General features: G+C 53.4%; 1 long non-coding RNA gene across 1 annotated transcript; it reads left to right on the plus strand.

Annotated features, from left to right (window-relative positions):
- The first annotated feature begins 7,147 nt into the window (after positions 1–7,147).
- Positions 7,148–15,358, plus strand: LOC142073153 (uncharacterized). Its single transcript, XR_012669834.1, has 2 exons — positions 7,148–8,173; positions 12,878–15,358. It is a non-coding gene; the product is annotated as an uncharacterized LOC142073153 (long non-coding RNA).
- Positions 15,359–15,629: the final 271 nt, after the last annotated feature.

Below are 15,629 nucleotides of genomic sequence, written 5' to 3' on the forward strand. Positions count from 1 at the left end.
CCTACTGAGCTAGGAGATTGGTAAACGTTAGTATGCAAATAAGAAATGTATGTATATTTGTCAGTTTCTGCTTCCTTTTGTCTCTTATGTTAAATTGGCTTTGGCTTAATTGTATAAATAAGTTAGCATGAGCCTCAGAGAGGGGCTCACATATCTGGAAGCATTGGCAAAGCGCTTTGCTAATAAACAGAGTGGTCTGACAAATTATGTGAGTCCTGAATCTGACTTTGACACCCTTCTGCAGCCGTGAAAATGACTTACCCTCGGGTTGGTGGCAGCGGTGTGCTTGAACCCGGTGCCCTGCAGAGGCCCAGCTTCTGTCTCTAACCGCTCAACCCAACTCCCCCCTAGCTGGGGTGAGAGCCCCAGGGGTCTGGTTAGCAGCCCCTCTCCTATGACAAGGAGAGCACGCTCCCTTAAGCGGGGCCGGCTGCTGCAGCGCCAGCCACTCCCAGCCGCTCTGGGCTGAGCGCCGAGGGCCACGTCACAGCCACAGCCCGAGGGTGGGAGGTCACATACACAGGCGCAGCACGACCCGCTGCCTCCAGCAAAGGCCGCAAGCCGTCCAGCTCCCCAGCGGCTGCGGGCGTGGTGCAAAGCCCTTTCGTAGGGGAAAGAAAACAAAACCACTTTTTATTTAATGATCCAGGGCAAATATTTGCCCAAGAGCTTTTGAGGGTGCGATCCAGCGCAGCGTGTGCTGGACTCCTGCGGCCGGGCGCTGCTTCGAAGCAGAGAGGAGTGGTATTGGAGAGATAGGGGCATTGTGCTAGTTTAATAAAGAAGGAGATTAGTTCCAGCTTGGCTTGCCAGGAGGGTGAGTGCTGGTGGTGTAGGCCAAACACAGACTTCCCAGCCCCTGGCTGCCTGGGTGTGGGCGAGGGCTAAGGGTCAGGGGAAAGGTTCCCCCACCCTGGTCGTCACTGTGAACCCACCACAGAGACGAGCCAGGACTCTGCTGCTGAGAATCCAGACTAGCTCCCGGACTGGCTAACACAGCCTGCGGTGCCCTGAGTCACCACATGGGGCCCCTTAGGTCCTGGCCTGGCTTGACCTCTAAACTGAATTTACAAAACCTGGGGCCATGGGCAAGTTCTGTGTCCTGGGGGAAAGTTGCCAGGTGACTGGGCTGGATAGGGCCTAATCTATTCCATACCCAGAGAGTAGTCACGGGATCGCACTCAAAAAGGCTTTAGTTTGAGGTTAAGGAAAACAACAGAAAAGAACTGAAGTCAAATCTCTGGGGGAGAGAGCACAGTGTGTGCATCTCTCTGCAACATGCCACGCCCACTCTGGAGACAAAATGGCCACTGTCTCTGCCACAGGCAGAGGGCTTAGAAATGTGAAGGCACAGGACACAGAAAATAAAAGCTGCATGCACCACAGGCCGTACTCAGGTTCAAGAAGCCTCTCCCATCTCAAATGTCCGCTCATTAGACACATGCAGGAAGAGACACACCGTCCAAGCCTGCTCCCGTTGAAATAAACAGCACAACGCCAAGGGGGCAGGACTGGGACCTTCCCAGGTCTCTAAAGAGATGCAAAGTGTTATGTTTCCCCCCCAGCACCAAGAGCAGAAGACGCAGTGTTCAATCTGGGCGACTTTATTTCAGATTATGGACAGAAAGAACGAATGTAAAGTCTCCACACGAGAGCAATGAGTCCCTCTGCGACCGTCTGGAGCTGGCCAAACAGCAGCTGCCTCACAACTGCTGCCTGTCGACAGGCAAGGGAAGCACCTGTACAAGGTGCAGGACTCCAAAAACTGAATGCCAGCTGCCCCACACAGACCAGGGCTAGAGAAATCAAAGAGGTCACAGACATGTCATTTATTTTTATTCTGGATATTACTGTAGTCACGGCCCAGGACCCCATTGTGCTGGTCTGTACAAACACAGAACAGACAGTCCCTGCCCCAGAGAGCTCTAAGTATAAATCAAATGAGAAGCGATAGAGACAGACAGACAGAGAAGGGGAAGAAAACCGCCGGACAGCACTGATCAGTGTGAGCAGCAGAGGTCACAGCAGTACAGCAGCCTAACCAAACGATCCTGGCAAACGAGGAGGGACGGAAGGCGGATAAGGAAGTAGCTTTGTGAGTGTTTTTGGGGAGCGGGGGGCAGCAGCCACCCAATTTGCAGGGGTGTCAGGAGATCTCAGCAGCGTCCCCGCCCCGAGCATTGAGAAACCCAGCAGCGTTTTGCTCTTTCCACCAAAGGGCTGCATCCAGGAATGAGAGACGCGGATGTGACGGATTCCAGCCACCACCTCAGCCGCTGCTTTCAGAAGGGGCCAGCCGCAGCCAGGCGCAGAGACACTCCCGCTGCCAGGTCCCTAGCCGTGTGCAGCATCGCAGAACAAAGAACGCCCGGGCTGGAAACGAGACGGGAACAAGCAGATTGTTGGAAGAGAAGGAAAATAACTTCAGGCCCAAGGGCGGGCTGTCTGTCTCACCAGCAAAGGTCTGAGATGGCAGGATGCCAAGGGCAAACCTGTGCCCTTCATTGGCAAACGGATCTCAGCTCCACTGTGCAGCTTCCCTTGTAGAGGGGTCATGGGAGACCAGGACGAGCAGGGGGACGGGTGGGTGTCAGTCAGTCTGTTGGGCCAAGGCTGGGAACGTAGGGGGTTGCAGGTCGAGGCTGAGATACATTTGAACAGATGAGAGTAGGGGGTCCTGGTCTGGAATAGCAGGGGTTGTGGATCAGGATTGAACGGCAGTAGCAGAGCCGGGGTGGGGGGGAACCCAGGGCTGGGGTGGCAGGGGGCTGCGACTTGGGATTGAGGAGCACCGGCAGAGCCGTGTGTGCGGGGGGAGCCCAGGGCTGGCGTAGCCGGGGGGGGCTAGGCCCGGTTCAGGATTGAGGCACACCGGCAGAGCCGTGTGTGCAGGGGGAGCCCAGGGCTGGCGTAGCCGGGGGGGCTAGGCCCGGTTCAGGATTGAGGCGCACCGGCAGAGCCGTGTGTGCGGGGGGAGCCCAGGGCTGGCGTAGCCGGGGGGGGCTAGGCCCGGTTCAGGATTGAGGCACACCGGCAGAGCCGTGTGTGCAGGGGGAGCCCAGGGCTGGCGTAGCCGGGGGGAGCTAGGCCCGGTTCAGGATTGAGGCGCACCGGCAGAGCCGTGTGTGCGGGGGGAGCCCAGGGCTGGCGTAGCCGGGGGGGCTAGGCCCGGTTCAGGATTGAGGTGCACCGGCAGAGCCCGTATGTGCGGGGGGAGCCCAGGGCTGGCGTAGCCGGGGGGGCTAGGCCCGGTTCAGGATTGAGGAGCACCGGCAGAGCTGTGTGGGCGGGGGGAGCCCAGGGCTGGAGTAGCCGGGGGGGGGGGGGGGGGGGGCTTGGCCCGGTTCAGGATTGAGGAGCACCGGCAGAGCTGCATAGTTGCACCCTCTCTCCCTGTGCCTGCTCCCCGCACCCTCTCCCCTGGAAGTTCATACTGGAGTGCAACATAGGCCATGAGGGAAAGTGCAGGTATCAATTCATTCCCCTCCTCCACCACAAGGTTTTTTGGTGCAGCTGAATAATAGACCCAGCCCTATGAAGCGTTTAAGAAGTCGTCTGCAGCCCTGTTTCCTTAACAATCTTCAAAGGCATTATTGAGGGCAGGCAAACAGCCGCTGCAAACAGGAGTAATTGCACTCACAGAATCATGATTAACAACCCCAATGTGACGATCAGATTGGTCAATGGAGCCATGTGTAAACAAGGGCTCTGCACCCTCTTAGCCCAACCAGTAAGGGAAAGCCAGCAGGCTGGGGCCAGGTGCACAAGCTTGTCACAGCCAGGTGTGAGGGGCTACAGGACCACATGCAAAGGGCCTGGCCGTAGTGCAAGGTAGGAAATAGATTTCCAGGCCTGGGAGAGTTTGAGCTTTTGAATTTTTTTGCCAGTCCCAAATGGGAACCAAAAAGTCGAAATTTTAAAAGTTTTCACAGCCCAATAAGCCAAACTGACATAGATCACACTAGTCAAGACGTTTCATTCTCATAATTTCAAAAGTGTTCATTTCTATTTCAACTTTTCTTTTTTTTAGTGTAAATTCACTCAAATTGCAAAACGAACAGTAGTTTCAAACAAAAAAAACCCCAAACTTTTTATTTAGAAAATGTCAAAATGGGCCCCACTGACCATGTTGAAACTCTTCAAAAAAATTTTTGAATTGGGAGATCTGTCCAGTCCAGCCCCGTCCTGCGAAGTTTTGTTTTCAATTAATCAGCATTGTTTTCATCAGCAAATTCCCTCCCAGTTCTTTCCTGTTTCTTGTTCCATCTGTGCAGGCAGTGATCTTCATTGTTTAGTTCCCTGTCCCATGGCTGTTGCTGGAAATTAAGGAAAAACAACAAGAAAGAACCAAAGTAAAGTCTCGCCATGGGAGAGCATGGCGTGGGTGTCTCATGGCAACAGGTTGCAGTGAGGCTGAGAATCAAATGGCCACTGGTCCTGGCACAGAGGCCCAGCGCTCACACATTTACAGGCCCGGCACACGAAACAAACGGCATCAGGGTTTCTTAGCTACGTGAACCGCGGGGCCGAACAGAACTTCCCCAGCGTCACAGTGTGGTGGTTACAGGGCCTATGACATGGGGAGCAGTTCTGATTCCAGCCAGGAGAGGGCAGTGGTGCATAGACGTACAAGGGCTAACCAATTTACGAAAACAACCCTAGGCCTCCAAAGGGCAATCAAACACTAGCCAGGGTTGTGTGACGGCAGCCGGCAGTGCTGTGGTGGCGTGTCCACTAGCCCGTAGGCCAGCTCTATGAATCGTCCCGTCAGTCACAGATAGTGTCCGCCCCTTCCTCTCCTACGTGGCCATGCAGTGTGAGGGCCAGCAGGTTGCTCCCAGGATTAGCCAGTGACGCCAGGGGTGGGTCACCATGTGCCGTCCATGCAGCCTAGGATTGAGCCACAGGAGACACATTTAGGAGCCTCTTGCAGCTCGCGAGCCTCCTTCTGAGTCTCACTGACCTAACCCCGTGGGACCGCTGCATTGGTCGGAGTTTGTCGAGCACTTGGACAGGTCACTACAGAAGGGCAAAGCCCTCGGCGATGATTAGCAGCCCAGCTGTGAGAAGGGAGCGATTTAATTCGACGAGCCGGAACGGTAGGGTGGGGGGCTGGGGCCGGGGGGGCGGGGGCTAACAGGCCAGAGGTAAAAGCTGCAGCAGCATTCCCAGAACGGAGAGCGCGTCAGAGCGGATCGCAGTTATGGCCCCGTGCCGCGGGGAGAGACGTGGCCCTTTTCCTGCGGAACGACCAGGACGAAGCTGAGGCAGTACATGCAGCTGGTGGGGAAATGCCACACTCAGGACAGCGCTGCCTCCCTCGCTGATCTCCACTGCGATCAGCAGCCGCGTTCATAGCATGGCGGCGAGGGGGACTTCAGCTTGTCTTTGTAACGGGGCAGCCGGCCAGAGGGATCTCCCCAAATCTAGAGGCAGTGGGGTGGGGGGGAGCAATCAGCATCTCGAAGGCTGCTGGTTTTGCACAGTCACCGCCCAAACAAAGAATGTTCCATTTGTTTCTATAAAGTTATTGACAGGGCGGGCTCTGAGCGCCTCAGGTCTCATGGCAGGGGAGCGTCCTGCCCAAGGCAGGACAGAGGCCCTGGGATGAGGGGATTTCTGCCACCCACTGGGACTCAGTCCAGATTGCTTTGGGGGATCCTGGCTGCCTCCGATCACGACAGACATTGCAGTAGGTAGGTGCAACTAACTGGAGCTTCGCTGCTGAGGCTCAGGACAGCCCAGGAAGTGGCCTTCGCCCAGAATCCTCAGTGAGATGCTCCAGGCCACGCACCAGGCATTGCCTGCCCCTCTCCCCCTGCTGCCCCTCTGCTAAATAAAGTTATCGGGACAAGTTCACCCAGGCCAGGGGCAAGGAGAACAGGGCAGAGGCAAACCCACAGTCAGTGGGCCCAGTTCTCAGACAGTGGGCCATTCTGTCAGCATAAAGGGAGCCCTAATGTGGGTGGAAACAGCCCTGAGAATTGCCCCTATGCAGAGCTCATCCCCAGCCTTGCTCCTGCCCCCTCCCCACCCCATTTAGGGCTGACCAGAGTGCACTGCACCATGGTCGTTCTGTGCCTCCCACGGCCCACAGGATGAGGAAAGTAATGTAGAGAAGCCCCAAGGTTGCTCTAAATGACAATGGGGACCAGGTAAGTGCCTCAGCACAGGAACAGAGTAACTGAAACTCAGGCCTGAGTATCTTGGGTAGAACTGGATCCACTCCACTTCCAGTGTGTTGATGGAGCTGTAAGTGCGGCCTGCAGATCTCAAAGGTGAATGGATCTATAGTTGGAAATAACAGTCCAGCTTGCACTGGTATTTAAGTCATTAGGCTGGGTGTGTCCCAGAGTGGAGCTGCCTGGCCCCAGGTTAAGCAGCTGGTTGGATCTGACCCTCCTTGGGCATCGCTCTCTCAGCTGTCCATCTCGCCACGCTCGATCTCAGCGCTGAGCACAGTAATCAGCGGCACGGAACATTGTCCACGAGGGACTCCGCCGCGGATTACTGTGCACTTCGCCTTCCCTCCCAGAGCCGAGCAGAGAGCTGAGCACTTGGGTAAGGAGAGTTCAGTGAGTGCTTTGTGATCAATCCATGCATAGCAGCTTCAGGCCCCCAGCGGAGGAGGGAGCTGGCGAACGGCCAGCCCAGCTCCCCCCACACCCAGCTGAGCTTCTGCTACACCCCCGGCAGTAAGTGGCAAAGTGCCAACAGCGAATCATTAGCAGAGCAAATACTCCGGCGAAACGGCCCTTATCGCAAAGATTAGCCCTTTCTCCAGGGTTAAAGTACGCCCCCAGGTCCTGATCCATTTTGAAATTCACACTGCAGCCTAACCAACGCCCCCAACACGCATGCACCCGGAAGCCGGTACGGGGAGCACATGGCAGACAGCAGCTCCAGGCAGGAGCCAGGCAATGTCTGCAAACAGAGAGGGTGGCTCCACACGCCTCTCCACCAGACACCACACAGGGGGGCAGAGGAGGGGCAATAAAACAGGGCTAAGGGGGCTCTTGAAGCAGCTAGCCACGTTGGGGATGTCGCCAGCTGTTGTCTGGCTGGACACCAGGGGGCACCTCCTTGATTCTTGTTCCAGTTTCCACGTGGCGATGAGCCATTGTAACGTGCAGGATTTGAGGAGCGGTTGAGAGTTGCTGATCGGGTGGGAGTCCTGCTGATTTCAGTGGTGTTTCCCTGCCAGCCTGGGATGTGACAGCCAGAGAGCAGGGGAGGGAAGGGGGCCCTGGGCAGAGCCCTCTGTGCCCTGGAGAAGATGCCAAGATTCTGCCGTTGCTCTTGTTGGGGACACTGGGGCATGGCTACTAGGTAACTCGAGGGGATGGAAGACCACGAGTGTCGATGAAGCCCCCTCACACTAGGCCCAGGTGTCCTTGGCCCCCCTCCTGCCTGGAGGCACTCGCAGCAGCTCTGCGTACTAGGCCCAAGTGTCCTTGGCCCCTCTGCCTGGAGGCACACACAGCAGTTATGCTAAGAATCTGCAACAATATGTTGTAGAGTCAGACTGCCTGAAACTAAGCAAGGCCAAACAGGGGAGATATGGAAGAACAATGCTGAATAAAGCAGCTTTATGTATAGTTTAACAAATGATACAGAGAATCAGGGAACTAGCTGGGAACTGGATTGGCTGGCTATATGGATACTTGGGGAAGCTTGCTATTGGATAAGTATGCTGGAAAAAGGATGTATAAAAGCCTGTGTAACTTCCTGCTCTGTTGTGCAGGATTTGAGATTTTATTCTCCCTGTACCTTTTTGCAGCTGCAAATAAACTTTTCTGCTTCTCCACCCTGTTGTGATTATTGGGTGCAGCACACCGGGTAACGAACCAACTCAAGCTGTTGTTCAGCCTCTCGGCACTGGGTGCTGGCAACAGCTTTTGGCGTCCCTGGGTGGGCGACGAGGCTGCAATTTAGCCTTGCCCGGACCCCTCCTGGAGATCGAGGATTGCGGCGAGAACTGACGCCCAGCGCGCACCGGTGAGTTCATCGGGGGCCTCGGAGGAGACGCAATTTGATCGACCCCAGAGGGCACAACGGTGCAACGCACTCATATAGTGGAGAAGCTGTTGTGGACGGCGGTGAAGAACCGGTCCCTTAGACATGGGGGAGGAGCAGCTGCAGGCCACGGTGAAGAACCGGTCCCTTGGATAAGGTAGGAACCTTTTAAAATCCGGATTATATGCTCTGTTGGAACCTGGGGACGCCCAGAGTTACCCTGTAGGTATGGGACAGGGACAGAGCTCAGAGGTTAGGGCACGGTGTACGCCCCTAGAGTGCATTCTAGCAAACTGGAAGGTATTTGGTGCGGATCCGATGACTAAGAGCCAATTAAAACGATTCTGTACAGTTGACTGGCCTCAATATCAACTAGAGGACCAGGAGTGGTGGCCACCAGGAGGGTCAATTAATTACAACACGATCCTTCAGTTACTCCTGTTCTGTCAGAGAACAAGGAAATGAAATGAACATATGTATGCGCATTTGTTTCTGACTTTATGTACTCGACCAGATATTTTACAGCGCTGTAATCTGACTCCGACTGGTTCGGTAGCAGCTAATGTTAGTCCCCAGACCCCCACCCCCACTGTAATGGCAGAGCCGGTGTCCCCTTCGGCCCCTACACCCACACCTTGTAAGTCCCCAATGGTTGGCCTATACCCCTTAATCACCGAAACTAAAGTCGCCCGGTCTGGATCAGACAGGTGTCCTGCCACAACTATGCAGGTTTATACTCATGTGCCCTTTAATCCTGTGGATTTGGCTGCTTTCAAAGCACAGGCAGGAGAGTTTTCCACCAACCCAAGCAGGTTTATATCAGTCTTCGAGGGGTGCCTCAGTAGTCACAAGCCGGACTGGGATGATTGTAACGTCCTCCTGCGAACCCTATTGTCTGAGGTTGAAAGACAACGGGTTGTGTCCAAGGCAAGGGAGGAGGTGCAGAGACGGTACGACCGGGATCGTATTAATGTCCCTGACCCGGATGCACAAGTCCCCCAAGCAGACCCCAGGTGGGATCCAAATGATCCTGGGGATATGACCCGCCTTACCTCCTATAAGGAGTTGCTTTTACATGGACTCCATCACTCGGCTGTCCGACATAATAATTGGGCAAAGCCATATGAAGTAATGCAGGATTTAAAAGAAAGCCCAGGGGCCTTTCTACAGCGTATTCGGGACACCATTCGACAGAACACTAATGCAGACCCCGATGATCAGGCAACTGAGTCAATTATTAAGGGAATTTTTACGAGCAGAGCAGCCCCTGATATTAAGAGAAAGTTACAAAAAAAGGAGGATTTAATGGGCATGACCATGGCACAAATTTTAGAGACTGCAAACCGAGCTTATAGTCTGAGAGAGACAGAGAAGGAGAGAAAGCAAGTGAGATTGATGGTAACAGCGGTACAGGCCGGCACTAAGAGAAGTGGCCGGGGAGGAAGGGGCCGTGGACGCGACCGTCTGGGCCTGCAGGAGAGACGACTGGGTCGCAACCAGTGTGCCCTGTGTCAACAGGAGGGACACTGGAAAAATGAGTGCCCAAAGAGGAAAGAAAAGGGGGGTGCCCCTATGATGGCGATGGTGGAGCAGGAATAGGGGTGTCAGGGGAGACGGACCACCCTACCCCCGGAACCCCGAGTAAAGATGCGGGTGGGAAGCTCAGAAATAGATTTTTTAGTGGACTCTGGAGCGGCCCGAACTGCCGTAAATCAGCCTCTTCAGTTGCCAGTAGCAGATTCCCTTACTGTGGTGGGAGCCACAGGCAGGGACACCAAGTGCCCAGTGTATGCCCCAGCGGAATGTGCTTTGGGAGACAGGACTATATCCCACAAGCTGGTATACCTCCCTGAGTGTCCAACACCTCTGCTGGGACGGGATCTACTTTGTCGCCTCGGTGCCACCCTGCATTTTACTGAGGACGAAATAACCCTTACCTTACCCCCTGAGAATGCCTGGATCATGACCCTTGCAGCTGAGCCCTCAGCCATGCAAGCCCCAAAATGGAGTCCGTGGGAAGACCAGGTGTACCCCCTCGTGTGGGCATCAGGGATTCCAGGAAAGGCCACCCACCAGACCCCCATTACTATTCAGCTCATACCAGGGAAAGGCCCAGTGCAAGTAAAACAGTATCCAATCAAGAGGGAAGCCAGAGAAGGTTTACAGGAAACTATAGATCGATTCCTAATGTATGGTATTCTCCGGGAATGTCAGTCAGCCTGGAACACTCCCATTCTACCCGTACAGAAGCCTGATGGCACGTATCGGCTGGTTCAGGACCTAAGGGCAGTCAATGAACGGGTTAAGACTCTGCACCCTCTTGTCCCTAACCCGTACACCTTATTGGCTTCTGTAGGGGGACAGTATACCCATTTTTCAGTCCTTGATCTGAAAGATGCTTTCTTTACCATCCCAGTTGCCACCCCATCACAGGAGATCTTCTCCTTCTAGTGGGAGGACCGAAAAAGGGTTAAAAAGCAACTTTGCTGGACAGTGTTGGCCAGGGATTTAAAAACTCCCCCACCCTCTTTGGCCAGGCTCTGGCCAGGGACCTACAGGAGTGGGATAATGAGGAGGCTCTCCTTCTGCAGTATGTAGATGATTTGTTAATTGCCACTGTGGGCCAAACACCCTGCCTTAAAGCCACCGTGAGCCTCCTGAATTTTATTGGACTCCGGGGATATCGTGTAGCACGGAGTAAGGCTCAAATTGCCCTCCCAGAGATACGGTACCTCGGGTTTCACATACGGCAAGGGGAGCGTCAGCTTTCAAGCGAAAGAAAGGAAGCTATCTCTCAAGTTCCTACCCCAAGTAACCGTAAGCGGCTCAGGGCATTTCTGGGTATGGCAGGCTTTTTCAGGATATGGATCCCAGAGTTTGGACTGTGGGCTAAACCCTTGTACGACTGTGTAAAAGGAGCAGATCATGACCCCTTCTATTGGACCCCAGAGGCTGACAGGGCATTTAAAATCCTGAAAAGAAAATTGATGGAAGCCCCGGCTCTGGGCCTGCCAGATCTCTCTAAGCCGTTTCAGTTGTATGTACATGAACGAAGGGGGGTGGCCCTAGGAGTGCTTACACAGCTGTTAGGAGCATGGAGACGTCCCGTGGCTTATTTTTCTAAGCAATTGGATCAGGTTGCAAAGGGTTGGCCGGCATGTTTACGGGCGGTCGCAGCTACTGCCCTATTGCTTGAGGAAGCGGAGAAGCTAACATTGGGAGGGGTTATGCAAATCTATACTCCCCATATGGTCCGAGCCTTATTGGATGCAAAGGGAGGGCTTTGGCTCACCCAGGCTCGGATTGCTCGGTACCAGGCTAAGTTGTTAGAGAACTCTGAAGTCACCCTACAGCCTTGCCCCTCCCTTATCCCAGCCACTCTCTTGCCAGAAACAGAGGAACAGAAACATAACTGTTTAGAGATCATAGATGCCCAGTACTCCAGCCGTCCGGATTTAAAGGATGTACCCCTCCCAAATGCAGATTATGAGTGGTACACTGATGGTAGCAGTACTGTAATAGATGGGCAAAGGAGGGCGGATTATGCTGTTGTGACCCTCCATGACACTGTGGAAGCTGAAGGTTTGCCTGCTGGGACCTCTGCCCAGCTTGCCGAACTAATAGCCCTGACCCGTGCACTTGAACTGTCAAAAGGAAAGCGGGTCAACATTTTTACCGATTCAAAGTATGCTTTTGGTGTGCTGCATGCTCATGCTGGCCTATGGAAGCAAAGGGGAATGCTGACAGCCCAAGGCTCCCCAGTCAAGTATAGGCCCCAAATCCTCCGGCTCCTAGAAGCCGTACAACTTCCCTCGGAAGTGGCGGTGGTACACTGTAAAGCCCATCAAAGGGAGGATCAAGATGTGGCCAGAGGTAACGCCCGGGCAGATAGAGAGGCTAAGCATGCTGCCACCCTGCCATCCCCTCAGACTGAGAATGCCCATATGCATGCCCTTATCCCATCAGTAGGGGAGCTTCCAACCCCTCAGTACTCTGGGGAGGAGAGACAGCTAACTGACAAACTCGGTCTCCGGGAAAAGGAGGGATGGCTCCATTCCCCAGAAGGGAAGGTCCTCTTACCAAAGGGCCTAATCCGGCCAGTGCTGCAGAAACTACATCAAACCACTCATGCTGGCAGGGAAGCACTTATCCAGCTAATGGGAAAATACTTTATCACTTCCGGACTCCGACCCCTGGCTGCCCAGGTACAAGCGGACTGCTTAGTCTGCCAAAAGAATAACCCCCGACCGGGACATCCTGTGCCACCAGCTGCCCTAGAACCCACTCCGGGCCCCGGACAAGTGTGGCAAATAGACTTTACTGAGTTTCCCCGGACCCAAGGGTTCAAATATCTCCTTGTCATAGTGGATTGGTTCAGCGGACGGCCAGAAGCCTTCCCATGCCGTAACTGCACTGCCAGAACAGTGGCCCTCAAGTTTGTTAAGGAGATCATTCCTCGCTTTGGACTCCCCCTGTGGATGGAATCTGACAATGGGACACACTTCACGTCAAAAATCATTCAAAGCATCTCACATGCCTTACAGGTCCCCTGGAAACTCCATACGCCCTGGAGACCGCAAGCCAGTGGTGTAGTGGAGCATACCAATCAGACCCTTAAACGGCATCTCTCAAAAGTGTGCCAAGAAGCCTCACTGCGATGGCCTGATGCTTTGCCCCTTGTCCTACTCCGTATCCGCGTTCTCCCTAAGGGTAGATTAGGGCTCAGTCCCTTTGAAATTATGTTTGGAAGGGCATGGCCTATGAATGGCACCCCGGTTCAGTCAGGGGAATGGGAGTTGGGTAATGTTTTTTTGTCACAGTATATGTGTTCCCTGTCTGCTGTTCTCTTGTCTCTTCACAGGTATACCAAGGATTCCCAGCCTCTCCCCTTGGACTCTCCCGTTCACTCCTTACAGCCCGGTGACTCTGTGCTTGTTCGCACCTGGAAAGATGAGCCTCTCCAGGAAAAGTGGAAAGGACCCTATACCGTCCTGCTGATCTCCCATACAGCGGCAAAGATCGAGGGACACAAGAACTGGATCCATCACTCTCGTCTGAAGGCAGTACCCGCCCCCTCGTCAGCAGAACAGTGGACCGTCCAACCTGCTGACTCCTCATCTAGTGACGATCTCGGGCTAAAGCTACTGTTTAAAAGACACAAATAGCGGGCACCTTAATGCTAAAATGGGCCCACCCAGGTATTGGAGACCCTGGGTTGGGAAGACTCTGGTCATAATTAATTGGGTAACATTGTTATTCTCTGTATTGGTATTTCCAAACTGTGCATATCGGGAGCATAACTCCTTTGTTTTGCTTGTGCACCATGTTGCTAATTTAACAAACCAGACTGATTGCTGGGTATGTGCTCCAACTCCCCTGTCCCCCAAAACGGGAATGCCCCTTGACATGCTGCCCTTGACCCTAGCAGAATTAGCCGCCACCAAAGAGCAGGAAAGAACGGACTCACCGTTCTGGAACAAGACCTCTTTACAGCAAGCCACCTATCAGGACCAGGAGTATTCAGTTGCAGTACTCACTGAGGGAGTATTATGTTTTACCCAAAACCAATCTGATCACTATGGGCATCCTGTGGAAAAGAGCTCCTGTGTTATTACACAGTGGGCTGATGGGTATTAAATAAAGACCAACAGGGGAGGCCAACAGTGTGGGTGTAATGGTTCCTCCCCTTTTAGGGAAACACTTACAAATACTCTTACCACAAAAAAGGGGTTTGGAAATGTAACTTGCCGTCCAGTTAATATCTCCAATGTAGCAAGCCAATGGTGGGTTTGTAGTGGTCCCTATGGCGAGTGTAATTTGAATGGCACAATTAGAAATGCCCCCACTTGTACCCAATCAGGAGGATGGGATGCCCCCCTAGGGGCATATGAACTGTTTGGAAAAGCAGCCTTAAATATCCCAGAAATCCCCTTAAGAAACAGTCCTTACTGGGCCCTACAGGGTCACTATTTTGTATGTGGCCGAAAGGCTTACAAGGTGCTGCCAGCCAACTGGACAGGTAGCTGTTATATAGCTCATGGAGTTCCTCATCTTTCCATAACTGCCACGCTGCCCAAAGGAAAGATTAGAAATGCCCGAAATACCTCTGTTGAGTCACGAGAAAAGACCCTGCGGCGACTGACTAAGGCATTGGAGGGCAATATGAAGAATGCCCTCACAACCGAGAAGCTGGTAGGGTGCTCTGTACTGGGAATAGCGCCACTGTTTACTGGGCCAGCCATGGCATGCATAGGCCGCTATACTGTAAGGCTGCAGATAGTACTTGAGAAAGTGGCCTTAGAGTTAGAGGACTCGGTTAGTAATTTAGGGTCAGCAGTAAAAACATTAAATAAAGAGGTACAGCAGCTCAGGACATTTTCCCTCCAAAACAGGCTGGCTTTGGACTATCTCTTGGCATCCCAAGGAGGGGTTTGTGCCCTCGTCGGGCCCCGATGTTGTGTATATGTAAATAATAGCAGTTATGAAATCTATGAAAAGGTGGTACAGGCTGAGGCCCATGCCCGAGCCGGAGCACAGGTTGCCTATACTGCTCCAGAGAACGATTGGTTGCAAACCTTGTTTTCAGGCTGGGGTTTGTCGTCTTGGCTTGGTGGTTTATTTAGCCTGCTATTGAAAATTCTCTTTCCTATATTGCTTATATTACTGGTATTGTGCTGTGCAGTATCATGTGTTAGGGCCCTTTTGCAAAAGTTAATAAGTCCTTCTCTTCAGGCTATCACAAAGTGCTTATGCAAAGTCATATTGTAAAAAATAAGTAGCCCAAGTGAGAAAACTCAGAGCCAAGGCTGATGAGTGTTCTCAAAGGGGGGAGTTGTTGGGGACACTGGGGCATGGCCACTAGGTAACTCGAGGGGATGGAAGACCACGAGTGTCGATGAAGCCCTCTCGCACTAGGCCCCGGTGTCCTTGGCCCCCCCTCCTGCCTGGAGGCACTCGCAGCAGCTCTGCGTACTAGGCCCAAGTGTCCTTGGCCCCCCCGCCTGGAGGCACACACAGCAGTTATGCTAAGAATCTGCAACAATATGTTGCAGAGTCAGACTGCCTGAAACTAAGCAAGGCCAAACAGGGGAGATATGGAAGAACAATGCTGAATAAAGCAGCTTTATGTATAGTTTAACAAATGATACAGAGAATCAGGGAACTAGCTGGGAACTGGATTGGCTGGCTATATGGATACTTGGGGCAGCTTGCTATTGGATAAGTATGCTGGGAAAAAGGATGTATAAAAGCCTGTGTAACTTCCTGCTCTGTTGTGCAGGATTTGAGATTTTATTCTCCCTGTACCTTTTTGCAGCTGCAAATAAACTTTTCTGCTTCTCCACCCCGTTGTGATTATTGGGTGCAGCACACCGGGTAACGAACCAACTCAAGCTGTTGTTCAGCCTCTCGGCACTGGGTGCCGGCAACACTCTGAAGCAGAGAATTTGCAAGCGGCACCATCTCACTGTCCCAGCACCAGCCACGGCCCGTGGTGGGAAAGGCTGGGATTGGCAGGGTGGGATCTAATTATAGAATCTGATGTCATGCTGCCCCCCGGCAAACCAGCCCCCTCCTGGGCAGGCCACGAGGGATGGAGCCCAGCCCAGAGCGGG

The sequence above is a fragment of the Caretta caretta genome, chromosome 9 (assembly GCF_965140235.1).
Source record: "Caretta caretta isolate rCarCar2 chromosome 9, rCarCar1.hap1, whole genome shotgun sequence".
NCBI classification, from domain to species: Eukaryota; Metazoa; Chordata; order Testudines; family Cheloniidae; genus Caretta; species Caretta caretta.